Consider the following 14,690-nt stretch of genomic DNA (forward strand, 5'->3'; position numbering starts at 1 on the left):
TTAATCAATTATTTCTCCTCTCTAGAATCAATGACCATAAGCCTAGAGCAGAAACAAAGGGCCGTGAATGGGCAGGATCGTTAGGGGCGTCGGACAAATATATCTTGCAGGAGTTTGCCCTGCTTCTTTATTTTCTGGGTTCAGATTTCACCGAGGTCAACTCCCTTTTTTTTCTTCAGGATCGACAATATAAAGTACCAGTCAAATAACGAGGTCAACGGGATCTACTAACCCCTTTCCCGTTAATTTCCCCATAAAGGGGGTTGAGGAAGTTGTAGGAGCTGTGAAGGTAGACGGGCAAGTATGTCGAAGACATATTAGAGAGGGAGGGAAAGAAAGAGGGGGAGGGGAGGACGTGTGTGTGGGGAGGTGTAATAAAATGGGAGGAAATCATTTCCGTTAAAAGAAAAAAGATTCCGAGATTAACAATTCTGAACATCAAAAGTATTTATTACATTAATAATTATGTCATTGATAATAATCATTAAAGAAGGCGACGGCATTCAGCTATGACGTGGATGACGTCATTGAGGAGTTACTGTGTAATCGTATTCACTTGCATACGTACACACACAAACACGCATGCATACATAAATACATACGTACACAACACACATACATGCATGCCTCAATGCATACATACATACATACATACATACATACATACATACATACATACATATATACATAAGTATATACACACAAGCACATATACAGACGTTCGTACGTGCGTACATATATAAATATACATATAAGAGAGCAAAAGTGTACGTACGTCGCTATATATATATATATAAAATACAATTGGGACAAGAACGCAAAACATCCAAATTGACGATACAAAAACACGGACGGGTCATTCGAAGCTTTTTAATCCTCAGTCAATAACCGGATCATCCGAAATTGCGAGGATGATCCAGTTCTTGACTGAAGATTAAAGGCTTTGAATGACCCGTCCGTGTTTTTGTATCGAGTATTTGATGTTTTGCGTTCTTGTCCCAATTGTATTTTATATATATAAATATACATACATATATACATAGTACATACATACATACATTCATACATACGTAAGTATATATATATATACACACACACACAAGCACATATATAGACGTTTGTACGTGCGTACATATGTAAATATACATACATACATACATACATACATACATACATACATACATACTTACATACATACATACATACATACATATACGTCAAACGCAAGAAATTTGTTTTATATCGACATTGTAATAAGCACACTTTTTCTTGTTTATCTCATGAAACTTTTACTGTAACGCAGAGTTTCGTAACACGAAATTTATTGTATCATTGAACTTTGATGCTCCACGGAAGTTGTACAACGTGGGATCCAACATGGAAATATGATCCACGTTACAAAATTCCATGTTACAACAAGGTTTTCACGAACGCAATCCTTTGGATGTTTGCATACTCATGTTAATATAATGGATCGCTTTACGTTACTGTCTCACGCGACGGAACTCCACCTTACGACAAAGTTTAGACAATTACAATAATTTTTTAAAGCACAGGATCTCTGTAGACTCAGGTTGCGCTTTGGGTCGATTTACTTTAAGTGAAATTTCGTTGCGGTAGGTCGTATCATCTGGATTTGTCTAGGTATGTCTCCAAAGTACATACACATTCCTACCCTCACAAACACATGCGAGCATAGTCACACGTACACATATAGACATAACGTTAATTTATATAGTAACATAATATTGCATATTATACCCGCCTTACGAATGTGAAAAAAAAAAATGAAATGCTACGCTAACAGAGATTCTCGTTTCACGCCTTAGTTAAATATTCAGATGATCTTAGCTGCATGGTCGGTAGACAGTAGCCCTACTTTGAGAATAAGACGATGAAACATAAAAGAAATCATCATCATCATTATTATTATTATTATTATTATTATTATTATTATTATTATTATTATTATTATTATTATTATTATCATTCAGTAGTTTTATTTTTATAGCGTGCTTTCACTTCACTACCGAGCGCAGCTCTGTGTGCCTTAGGTATGTGCTGTGATTTGTTGTGATGCTCTGATGTTTATTGTATGGAAAGTGTTCTGCGTGGGATGTGTGTAGTGCCTAGTAGTGCAATTTTCTGTATGTTATATGTGTTTGTAAGTTCTGGTGTTTTTGTTATGTATTTGTCTGAATATTTTTTTATCATGCCTAATGCACCTACTATGATAGGAATTGTTTCTGTTTTTAGATTCCGCATTCTGGTTACCTCTATTTCCAGGTCTTTGTATTTTGAAAGTTTCTCCATTTCTTTTAGAGACACGTTGTCATCTGCCGGTATTGATACATCAATTAGAAAGCATTTTTTTTCTTCATGATCTCTGACAACTATATCTGGTCTGTTGGCCTTAATTTCTCTATCTGTGTTATTATTATTATTATTGAGTGAGCGAGCAGAGCATGCCATCAAAGTCACACTGGGGTAAAATATACGAAGCCCAGTATACCCATCATGACTACCCGTCTGATAAGGGTACACCAGGCACATGCATCACAACCATATGTGCGCGACATGGTGATCTCATATCAAGATAAACAGCACATGACCTTGCAGGTGGAGCCCAGTTAGAATTTTCTTCAGATCGAGTAACCCATCCCGCTCAAAAGGTCCCTGAATAAGGGTTGTTTAAGGACGTTGAACGAAACACCCATGTTTCCAGAGGTGAATTATTCAAACCCCAAAGAATCCTTCTCAACACATGGCTATGATGCTCCCCCACTACTTCTGCTCGTGATCAGAGATGCACATATCGTCAGCCACTAAGGGACATGCTCAACTGGTTAAGGTCAAACAACTGACAAGCAAATCTGTGGTATTGAGCAGAATATTTGCTGTAGCCCATCTTTTATACCAAGACAAAACAATGTACATGATAACACTTCCAATCAGTTAAGATTATTATTATTATTATTATTATTATTATTATTATTATTATTATTATTATTATTATTATTATCATTATTATTATTATTATTGAGTGCGAGATCAGTGCATGCCATCAAAGTGACACTGGGGTACAAATATACGAAGCCCAGTATACCCATCATGACTACCCGTCTGATAAGGGTACACCAGGCACATGCATCATAACCATATGTGCGCGACATGGTGATCTCATATCAAGATAAACAGAACATGACCTTGCAAGTGGGACCCAGTGAGAATTTTCTTCTGGTCGAGTAACCCATCCCGCTGAGAAGGTCCCTGAATAAGGGTTGTTTAAGGATGTTGAACGAACCTCCCATGTTTCGAAAGGTGAACTATCCAAACCTCTAAGAATTCCTTTCAACACACGGCTATGATGCTCCCCCACTACTTCTGTTTGTGATCAGAGATGCACATATCGTCAGCCACTAAGGGACATGTTCAACTGGTTAAGGTCAAATAACTGACAAGCAAATCTGTGGTATTGAACAGAACATTTGCTGTAGCCTATCTTTTATACCAAGACAAAACAATGTACATAATAATTGTTATTATTGTTATTATTATTTTTGTTGTTTATGTTGTTGTTATACAGAAAACGTAACTGCTAACACACAATGACAATACAACCAATAGAACAATAAAAGAATAAGAATTCAAATAGCTGGAGAAAAAAACGAAGTCACAAAACAAAACAGAAGGAAGAAAGAAACACGCCCACGCAAACACACATTCATATATTAAACGAGGCACCAAGATAATTGTGCTTAAATAAATGTGTATGAAATCCCCATATAATTTATATTTCCTCATCTTATTTCTTTATTGCCCACAAGGGGCTGAATATAGAGGGGACAAACAATGACAGACAAACGGATTAAATCGGTTATATCGACCCAGTGCGTAACTCGATCTCGGCGGAATTTGAACTTAGAACGTAACGGCAGACGAAATATCGCTAAGCATTTCGCCCGGCGTGCTAACGTTTCTGCCAGCTCGCCGCTTTTCTTCATCTGTCATACGCCATTCTTAGATGAATTTGATGTTTTTCAAGTCGTATGACTTCAAATGACGTCACAACAAATAGTTTAAATAACGTCTTTTGTCCTGTAGTGTCCTATCTTTGTATCGAATTTTATCATCATAATAAAAATTTTACACTTAATATTCAAAGGTATCTAATTGTGAAATGGTCATGGATTTTCCTTTCTCAATTACCATAATCTCTCTCTATATAGAGCTGAAGTTGTCTGTGTATGGCAGGTTTGGTAGCCTTCAACTAACACTATCTCCCCCGAGACCACGCGGCGCAAGTTGACCAAAATTGAGAGTATGATAGAAGAAGGTCAAATCGGACTATGTTAACACCAAAAATTATTTACATCAAAGAAGTACTTTTTTTTCTATGAAAATCCCTATTTTTTACGATTATTTTTACTACTGTGTCGTCATTTTTCGGTGTATTTCAACCAGAAAAATGTTCACTTAAAGAGAATAACAAGCTACATAATGCAAAAGTTTTACTTTTCAAAAATTCCAATTCTAAAGGGTTGAAAAGAAAAACCCGAGCAACGCCAGGCGATACTGCTAGTAGATGAAAGAGATAAAGATGAGAGAGAGAGAGAAGGGGAAGAGAGAGAGGGAGAGGGGGGAGAGGAACAGTGTTTTGCTTATATAGCTGCTGTCTTATGACGTATACAAATGCCGACCAAACCAACCAATTAAAATGATTTTAACAAGCTTTACGTAGTTATGGCGTATCAGCCATACAAAGTAGATGTGATATTTTTTTGCACAGGCAACACTATTTATTAACTGAATTGATGTTTCGCGACTTGCTGAAAATAGCAATCCAATCACATCCAAACGCTGCATTTCCAAACTTTTACCGACACAATTGTTTTCTTAATTGCTGCAATGATGATTAATAAATTTGTCAGTAGAGAAACTTCCGGTTTCGTAAGCCACCCCCCACTCTCTTGCTTTCTCTCTCTCTCTCTCTCTCTCTCCCCCTCTCCCTTCTATGTATATATGTAAACAGACTCATATATATTTCTTATCGCGATCGTCAACATTAAGCTACAGTTTTTCTCTTTTAACATTTGAATAAATTACTTTCTTCCCAATAAAAAAATGCTATCTATCTATCTATCTATCTATCTATCTATCTATCTATCTATCTATCTATCTATCATCATTTTTACGTCGTTCTCTCACCCAAAACACAGGTAACGTAGACAATTCACAAGCCCCGTCCACTTTAGTTTCCTCCATTCAGTCATTTCAGAAAATATTTGAACATATTCTTACAGCCATTCTTCAAAAAAACAAAAAACAATTCATTTTATAAGAAAATTGCTATTTTTAAATCTCACACCGAGAGATATTCAGCAACAGTACTTTGTAGTAAAGATTGTTTGTCAACATAACATGGCAGTCCTGGTTTAGGACGAATGTTGCTGTAATTTAGCCCCAGGAGACATCGTCTCCAGCTGCCTATACGGCACGATCTGTGTCCTTATGTTTTCGAACAAGGGAATCTAGCACCCCCACTCAGCTCAAAACAATATCTGTGTATCGCGATTTCCGGGGGTCGTATAGCCAGCTGGAGACGATGTTTCCTGGGACTAAATTACAGTAACATTCGTCCTAAACCAGGACTGCCATTTTATGTTGGCAAACAATCTTTACTACAATTCATTTTATGCGTGAGTTGGGAGTATTGCTATCTGAGAGATATCTTATGGTAGTGGAAGCACTCCGTCGCTTACGACGATAAGGGTTCCGGTTGATCCGAATCAACGGAACAGCCTGCTCGTGAAATTAACGTGTAAGTGGCTGAGCACTCCACAGACACGTGTACCCTTAACGTAGTTCTCGGGAATATTCAGCGTGACACAGAGAGTGACAAGGCCGGCCCTTTGAAATACAGGTACAACAGAAACAGGAAGAAAGAGTGAGAGAAAGTTGTGGTGAAAGAGTACAGCAGGGATCACCACCATCCCCTGCCAGAGACTCGTGGAGCTTTAGGTGTTTTCGCTCAATAAACACTCACAACGCCCGGTCTGGGAATCGAAACCGCGATCCTATGACCGCGAGTCCGCTGCCCTAACCACTGGGCCATTGCGCCTCCCTTATGGTAGTAGAATAGTATTTAACTGCTATTTCTAAATTTCGGTATGTGGTGAAGCAATTTTGCTGAAAACTAATTATAATTATGCTTATATATATATATATATATATATATTATATATATATATATATATATATATATATATATATAGTTAAAATTTATAGAAAAGCAAAAGACGAAGACAGGTGTAAGATCAACAAGCAGGTGTAATAGTTTGACGCTCGGGAAAAATGAAAAAGTCTTTCACGTTTCGAGCCTGCGTTCTTCGACAGAATGGAATAAGAGAAAATAAACAGAGAGAGAATGAAAAAAAAACTTGTAGATTTCAGCGGTCCAGCATGGCGAATGATTGGGAAAATGTATGAAAGAAAGGGTTTTATGTGTGTGTGCGTGCGTGTGTGTGTGTGTGTGTGTGTTTGTGTGTTTGTGTATCTATATCATAAAATTTATCATACTTGTTTCATAATTTCATATTTATTTCTTTATTCCCACATAGAGGCGGAGAAACAAGGACAGACAAAAGGATTAAGTCGATTACATCGACTCCAGCCTGTAACTGGTACTTATTTAATCGATCCCGAAAGGATAAGAGGCAAATCGACCTCGGTGGAATTTGAGCTCAGAACGTAACGGCGGACGAAATACTGCTAAGCATTTCGCCCGGCGTGCTAACGATTCTGCCATCTTGCCGCCCTATAAAGTGGAACATAGAAAAAAATAAACATATTAACATAAGTTGTGTAATTAGATTGGTTCTATAAAGCCATTCACAATCTGACTGAATAACCAGAGTTTCGGTTAATTTTATTTTTTCCCATATATTTTGGACTATTTGTAGTTCCACCATTAGTCTGCATGAAGGTGCAATACAGACTAGGCCATAGTTTTGGCATCATTAACATCCCGCTGTTCGAACCACACATGCGTCTGGGTCGTTACTTTAATATCTGTCTGTATTTATTTTAATAATTTTTAATATAAACATTCTATTTTAGGGTGATCTGTTGATTCAAGCAGGTTACACGTGCGCGCGCACACACTCACGATAGATACACACAAGCATACACACATGTAGTTAGAGAGAGAGAGATAATTCAAGAGATCTAAAAATAAACATACCTGTATTTATATAAGTAGATATATATACATATATACATATACATTAAATCTATATATTATATATATATTATATATATATATATATATATATATCTACATACATATACTCGTGTATATAACCATACACACATGCATATATATATATATATATATATATATGTATATATATATATATATATATATATATATATATATATATATATATATATATATATAATATATATATATATATATGTATATATATATATATATTAATACAGCTGCTGGATGACTCAAATTTGGATGTGATATATCTCGACTTTGCAAAAGCCTTTGACAAAAGTCGACCATGGTGTAGGTCACAAACTGCGTGGTCTCAGCATGGGCAGAAAATTTGGAGAGTGGCTGCACGTCAGACAGTGGTGGCCAATGGACCCACCTCCAAGGAAACACAAATAGCAAGTGGTGTTCCACAGGGCACGGTCTTATGGCCACTACTATTCATTGTGGCCTTCTCAGACATGACCCCAGCTGTTTAGATAGCCACCCTTGCTAGCTATGCAGATGACACAAAAGTCTTTCATACAATACAAAATCCTGGAGATATTGCACATCTGCAACGGAAGTTGGATGCAATATACAGGTGGGCTGAAGACAACAGCATGCAGTTTAATGGAGGAAAATTCCAGACCCTACGCTACCAGAACACAAAGCTAAACGACATGCAGTTAGGATACACTTGTTCAGGAGGAATTGAAACCCCTGAATCAAAATCAGTGCGTGACTTGAGCATTGACATGAGCAATGATGAATCTTTTCAAGTGCACATTACCAATTTGATAATAAAATGCAGATGGCTGGATGGATGGATCCTCCGAACTTTCAAAACAAGAGAAAAGGAGAAAGTGATGATCTTTTAGAGGACATACATTCTCAGCCGCTTAGACTACTGCTCCCAACTATGGTCACCACACAATAAAAAATCCACGGCGGAACCCGAAGCAATCCAACGAAGCAACACTAAGAAAATCATCTCAATGCAATGTATTAGCTACTGGGAAAGACTGAAAGAATTAAAAATTTCTCCCTAGATCTAAGGCGGGAAAGATATGCAGTGATATACACCAGGAAAATCCTAGAAGTCCTTATACCAAACTTTGGCATCGAAAGTTACTCAAACTGCAAAACAGGACGCCACTGCATAGTGCCAAAGATCCCAGCATCGCCATCAAAATACAGGACCAGATACTGCAACAGCTTGGGTTTCAAAGGCCCACAGTTCTTCAATATCCTTCCCAAATGCCTGAGAGACCTGCATGGTGTGCATGTAAGTGTCTTTAAAACAAAGCTGGATCTCTTCCTGTCAGGGGTCCAGACGAGCCTACCTCATGGCAGGAAACACAGATAAGGGCAGAGGCATCAAACTCCCACGTTGACCAAATGTCACATTTCAGAGGGGGTTTTAAATATTAGTGAGGCGCAGTCAACGGTGGTGCCCCAGCATGACCGCAGCTTTGCAGCTGAAGCATTTTTAAAGATTTAAAGATCTAAAGATATCACACACACACACACACACACACACACACACACACACACACACGCACACACACACCTACATATATACATATCATATACATACACATGCACATACACACACATATATATATTTATATATTTACATGTACATATATATATATATATATACATATAAATACATACACACATATATACATATCATATACATACACATGCACACACACACACACATATATATTTATATATTTACATGTACATATAGATATATATATACATACATAAAAATACATACACACACACACCCACCCATATATATATATATATATATATATATATATATATATATATATATACATATATGTATATATTATGTATGTATGTATGTATGTATGTATATATCACCTTTGATGGATGATCGCGATTGCATAATTTGATTATACCAACGTTCTTTAGCTGTAACGATGTACGGCGACAATAATAGTGTTATTTAATAAAGTCATTCTATCTATCTATCTATCTATCTATCTATCTATCTATCTATCTATCTATCTATCTATCTATCTATCTATCTGTCTGTCTGTCTGTCTGTCTGTCTGTCTCTATCTATCTATCTATCTATCTATCTATCTATCTATCTATCTGTCTATCTGTCTATAAGTGTATACACACAGCTACGACGAACAAGACATTGACGACGTACAGCGGGAGACACAAAGAATAAACAACTAGGGAAACAGAAATAGGGAAACACACACACACACACACAAATAGATACATACACGTACATTTAGACCCACAGGCAAACATGTATACATACATAGACACATACATGCATAAGTACGTATATGCATACATGTATGCATACAAAAACATACATGTATATATGCATACATACACACATACATGCATACACACATCCATACATATATGCATAGGCATATGTATATGCAAACATGCACACATGGATCTCCACACACACACACACACACCCACCCATATATATATATATACATACATAAAAATACATACACACATACATGCATACACACATCCATACATATATGCATAGGCATATGTATATGCAAACATGCACACATGGATCTCCACACACACACACATACATACATACATACATACATACATACATACATACATACATACATACATACATACATACATACATACATATACATAATACACACTAACTCATGAATGTTTAGTTAACTGAATATATTCATTAAGATATTTCATGTTTTTATTTTAAGATATATTGTTGAATTTTGTTCGTTTTTTTATTGTAAAATTACGCGTTTTTATATTTTCCTATAAGATAATATACGTACATTTATTTAATTATTTTATTGTTTTTATCTTAGACCTGATGAGTGACAATATTTAGATTGAATTGATTTTACTGTCATCAACTTGTAAATATAGCCATAAAACACGTATAATCTATTTACTAATTATATTTACTTATTATTTCGTACTTTATTTAGTTCTAGGTAAATGTTTTATCGTATGTTTAATTTTTTTATATATGGTATGATTTAAGTATATCATTTTTGAATTGCTACATGATGGTTTTTCTCAAATTTATATACATGTATTATATATTGTGAAATTTGATTTAGTATTACTAAATTGAATATTTTCCTGTAAGTTTGGAGTCATATTCCCTATTATTATTATTATTATTATTATTATTATTATTATTATTATTATTATTATTATTATTATTATTATTATTCTATGTTTGACTTTTGCTTTATATTTGTACAAGTTGGCTCCAAGTCTCACCCAGAGACCTCAAGAGACAACAGGGTTGGAAGTTCATGTTGTTGTTATGCCTAGTGTGCCATATATTTGGGGGGTGGGGATGTTGTACTAATGAATGTCTAAAAAAAAAAAAAGTTTATTTTTTATTTTTTTTTTTAAACCGAAAATTATGGTTGTTTTAAACCTTGAGGTTACATAGAGAGTATTTTGCGTAGGATATGAGCAGTTCCCATGAGCACTATCTTTTGAACTTCTGCCATTTTTGGGTTTCCTGGTATCTGAGTTAGGTAGCTATCAGCCCCTTTTGCTATCATTCCCAGGGCACCTATGACAACAGGTATTGTTTTAGTCTTCAGCTTCCACATTTTGCTGATTTCTATTTCAAGATCTTTATATTTGCTCAGTTTTTGGTAGGTCCTGACAGATACGTTTATATCGATTGGGACAGTCATATCAATGAGGAGGCATGTTCTTTGTTTGAAGTCTTTCAATATGATGTCTGGCCTATTTGCATCTATCTTCCTGTCAGTTTGAATGGTGAAGTTCCAGAGGAGTGAGATGTGGTCATTTTCAAGCACTGGGGGTGGTTTGTGTTCCCACCAGTTTTTCTCATGGGGCAACTCCAGGTTTTTACAGATTACCCAGTGAATATATTGTGCAGCTCTATCGTGCCTGTTGAGATACTCTGTAGGCGCTAGAAGACTGCACTTGGAGACCACATGGTCAATGGTTTCATTTTGTTGCTTGCATACACGACACGTTGGACTGCTTCTGATCTTTAATATGTTGGCCTGGTAGTTTCTTGTTGGTAGGCATTGATCTTGAGCTGCTATGATAAACCCCTCTGTTTCAGATTTTAAGCCAGAGGCCATTAGCCATTGATGGGTCAGGGCTTTGTCGATATCTGCATTATTCGCTCTCTTTGGGTATTTGCCGTAGAGAGGTTTTTCTTGCCATTTATTATTCAGAATATCTAAGGCCGCAGTTTTGGCACGGGTTTTCATGCGCCTAGCTTTTTCTGTGCTTGTTTCTTGTATGTCTATCTCTAATTCCGAAATTGGTTGTATTCGGAATTCACTTAGATATTCCTTTGCCTGTTTTGTGACTGAGTATGATGCTTTCTTGTTTTCATGTTTTGAGACAAGTTTTAACATCCAGTCCTCAGAGTTTTTCAGGTAGGTGTCTAGGCCAATTGTAGCAATCTTCATTGTTATTGCCAGTTGCAAAAGACCACGGCCTCCCTCTTTTCTTGGCAGATAGAGTCGTTCTGTATCTGCCTTAGGGTGGTGCATTCTATGCATTGTCAACAGTTTCCTTATTTTTCTGTCGAGCTGACATATTTCAGTAATTGACCAGTTAACAATATTGAAACTGTAAGTCACGACTGGTATAGCTAATGCATTGATTGCTTCGATCCTGTTTCTTGCATTTAGCTCTGTCTTGAGTATTGCTCTCACTCTTCGATAGCATTCTCTCCTGATCCTTTCCTTCATCTCTGAATGCCTTATTCCGTTCCCTTCAATTACCCCTAGGTACTTGTAGCTCTCCGCTGGGTCTAGTTCTTTTATGACATTCTGTTGGTCAAGGTTATTATTATTATTATTATTATTATTATTATTATTATTATTATTATTATTATTATTATTATTATTTTAATTTTTATTATATATATATATATTGTTGTATTTGGGGGGTCGTCATGTTGCCAGGTTAAACAATGAAAACACACACTATATATTTGGTGTCCACTTGCTTCAGCTTTATTTTATATTAATTGTATTTGGCCGAAATACAATTAATATTAAATATATAATATAATATAAAATAAAGCGGAAGCAAGTGAGCACCAAATATATAGTGCGTGTGTTTTCATTGACTAAACTGGCAACATGACCATCCTCAAATACAACAATATCTGTTTCATCACACGAATTCACATAAAAAATCTTGCAAAACGAATATATATATATATATATATATACACATACATACATGCATACATACATATATACATATATATATATACATATATACACGAATTTTTCCACCGTCTAGGCTTAAAAAAAGCCCTTATTGTTGGTTTCCTCGTCCTGTTATTCTTTATTTGTACTGTTTTTTCTTCATTTGTATTGCTTTTACGTCATGTTTTGTCACTTGTTTTACCCCTCTGCAAAAGAATTTTATTTAATTCCTTTTGCAGGAAGGATTGCTTCGGCCGGGTCGTGTTCTGCCCTTACCTTCGAAACACGCATTGAGTCGAACCAGGGGCAGCTGATGAAGGTGAATTTTCCTTGTATTGTTTGTCCTGTACTCTGTTTTTTCGCTGTAAAAAAAGTCCGTTACCTAGTTTGATTTTATGTTTTCGTTTCTCGTTGTGTTCTACGTTTATTTGTGGTGTCCTGTACTCATATATGCATGTATATATACATATAGGTGTAAGTATGTACATATATGTATGTATATATGCATATGTTTTATTTATTATATTGTTATTATATGACCGAACGCACGCGTTGTTTTCTCTTCTCCAAGTAAGTTTTTATTTATATATATATATACATATATACATATGAGAAATTAAAAAAGGAAAATACGCACACTTATATTATTATAGTATAATTTTTAATGTATCGACCGGTTTCGCAATCGCTATTCATGATATAATGTTTAATTTATATGAAAATATATTTTTTCTTAAGAAGTAATATGGTCCATGTTGTTTGTAATGAAATTCACGAGTGAATTTCATTACAAACAACCGGTCGATACATTAAGAATTATACTATAACAATGTAAGTGTGCGTATTTTCCTTTTTTAATTTCTTATATACATTACAATCCACCACGTTGGGACAACCGAAGTTCCTCTTTTCTGTTACTACTACTATATATACATATATATATATATATATACATAAATACATACATATATATATATATATAATATATATATATATATATATATATATATATATATATATATATATATATGTATATATATATATATATATATATATGTATATATATATATATGTATATATATATATATATGTATATATATATATCCCTTGCCATATCCCGGTTTATTATTTAAGCATATATTTTTTTCATGTGATCTGGAGGCGTGAAACCCCCGTCAGTAAAGAGTACCCCAGCCGACGTATATAAGTATATATTTCAACATTGTACACCAGTAGTTCCCAAAATGGGCGGAATTGCCCTCCTGGGAGCTGTGGAAAGTTCCAAGGGGGCGATAATGGGGGTAACGATCCATATAACAACAATAAAATAATGGGTTCATTAGGGTTAATTTGTATTTGTGAAATAAAGTTGCTTTGGATTTGATTCAGAAAGAGGTTTTATGTTTGTGATGGTTAGTTGAGGTGGGGGTGCTAGAAATGTAGCCTGGGTGTTAAGGGGGGTGGTAGTGCGAAACAGCTTGGGAACCACGGGTGTACACAATCGTCTGCAATCGTATGACCTAGCGTTACCAATCGCTGAGACATTGATATAAACAGACAAGCAGGATCCTTTACATCAGTAATTCTCAACCATTTTTTGCCTAAGGACCCCTGTGGTTCCAATTTTACTCAGGAAGTGGGAGATTGGTGGTGGGGGTGGTTCTCATAGCCCTTCGATGTTTAAACATTTCCTGTTATATTTTTGTGATTAAATATTCTTTTAGTTGTTTCAGTCATTTGACTGCGGCCATGCTGGAGCACCGCCTTTTAGTCGAGCAAATCGACTCCGGGACTTATTCTTTGTATGCCTAGTACTTATTTTATCGGTCTCTTTTGCCGAACCTCTAGATCACGGGCAGGTAAACACACCAGCATCGGTCGTCAAGTGATGTTGGGGGAACAAAATACAGACACACAAACACCCCCACACACCCACACATACGATGGGTTTCTTTCAGTTTCTTCTGCCAAATCCACTCACAGAGCTTTGGTTGGCCCGAGGCTATAGCAGAAGACGCTTGCCCAAGGTTCCACGCAGTGGGACTGAACCCTGAGCCATGTGGTCGGTAAGCAAGCTACTTACCACGCAACCACTCTTGCGCCTATGCTGCTGCTACTGCTGCTGCTTCCACTACTACTACTACTACTACTACTACTACTACTACTACTCCTACTACTACTACTACTACTAC

This window comes from Octopus sinensis, linkage group LG4 (genome assembly GCF_006345805.1).
Source record: "Octopus sinensis linkage group LG4, ASM634580v1, whole genome shotgun sequence".
NCBI lineage: Eukaryota > Metazoa > Mollusca > Cephalopoda > Octopoda > Octopodidae > Octopus > Octopus sinensis.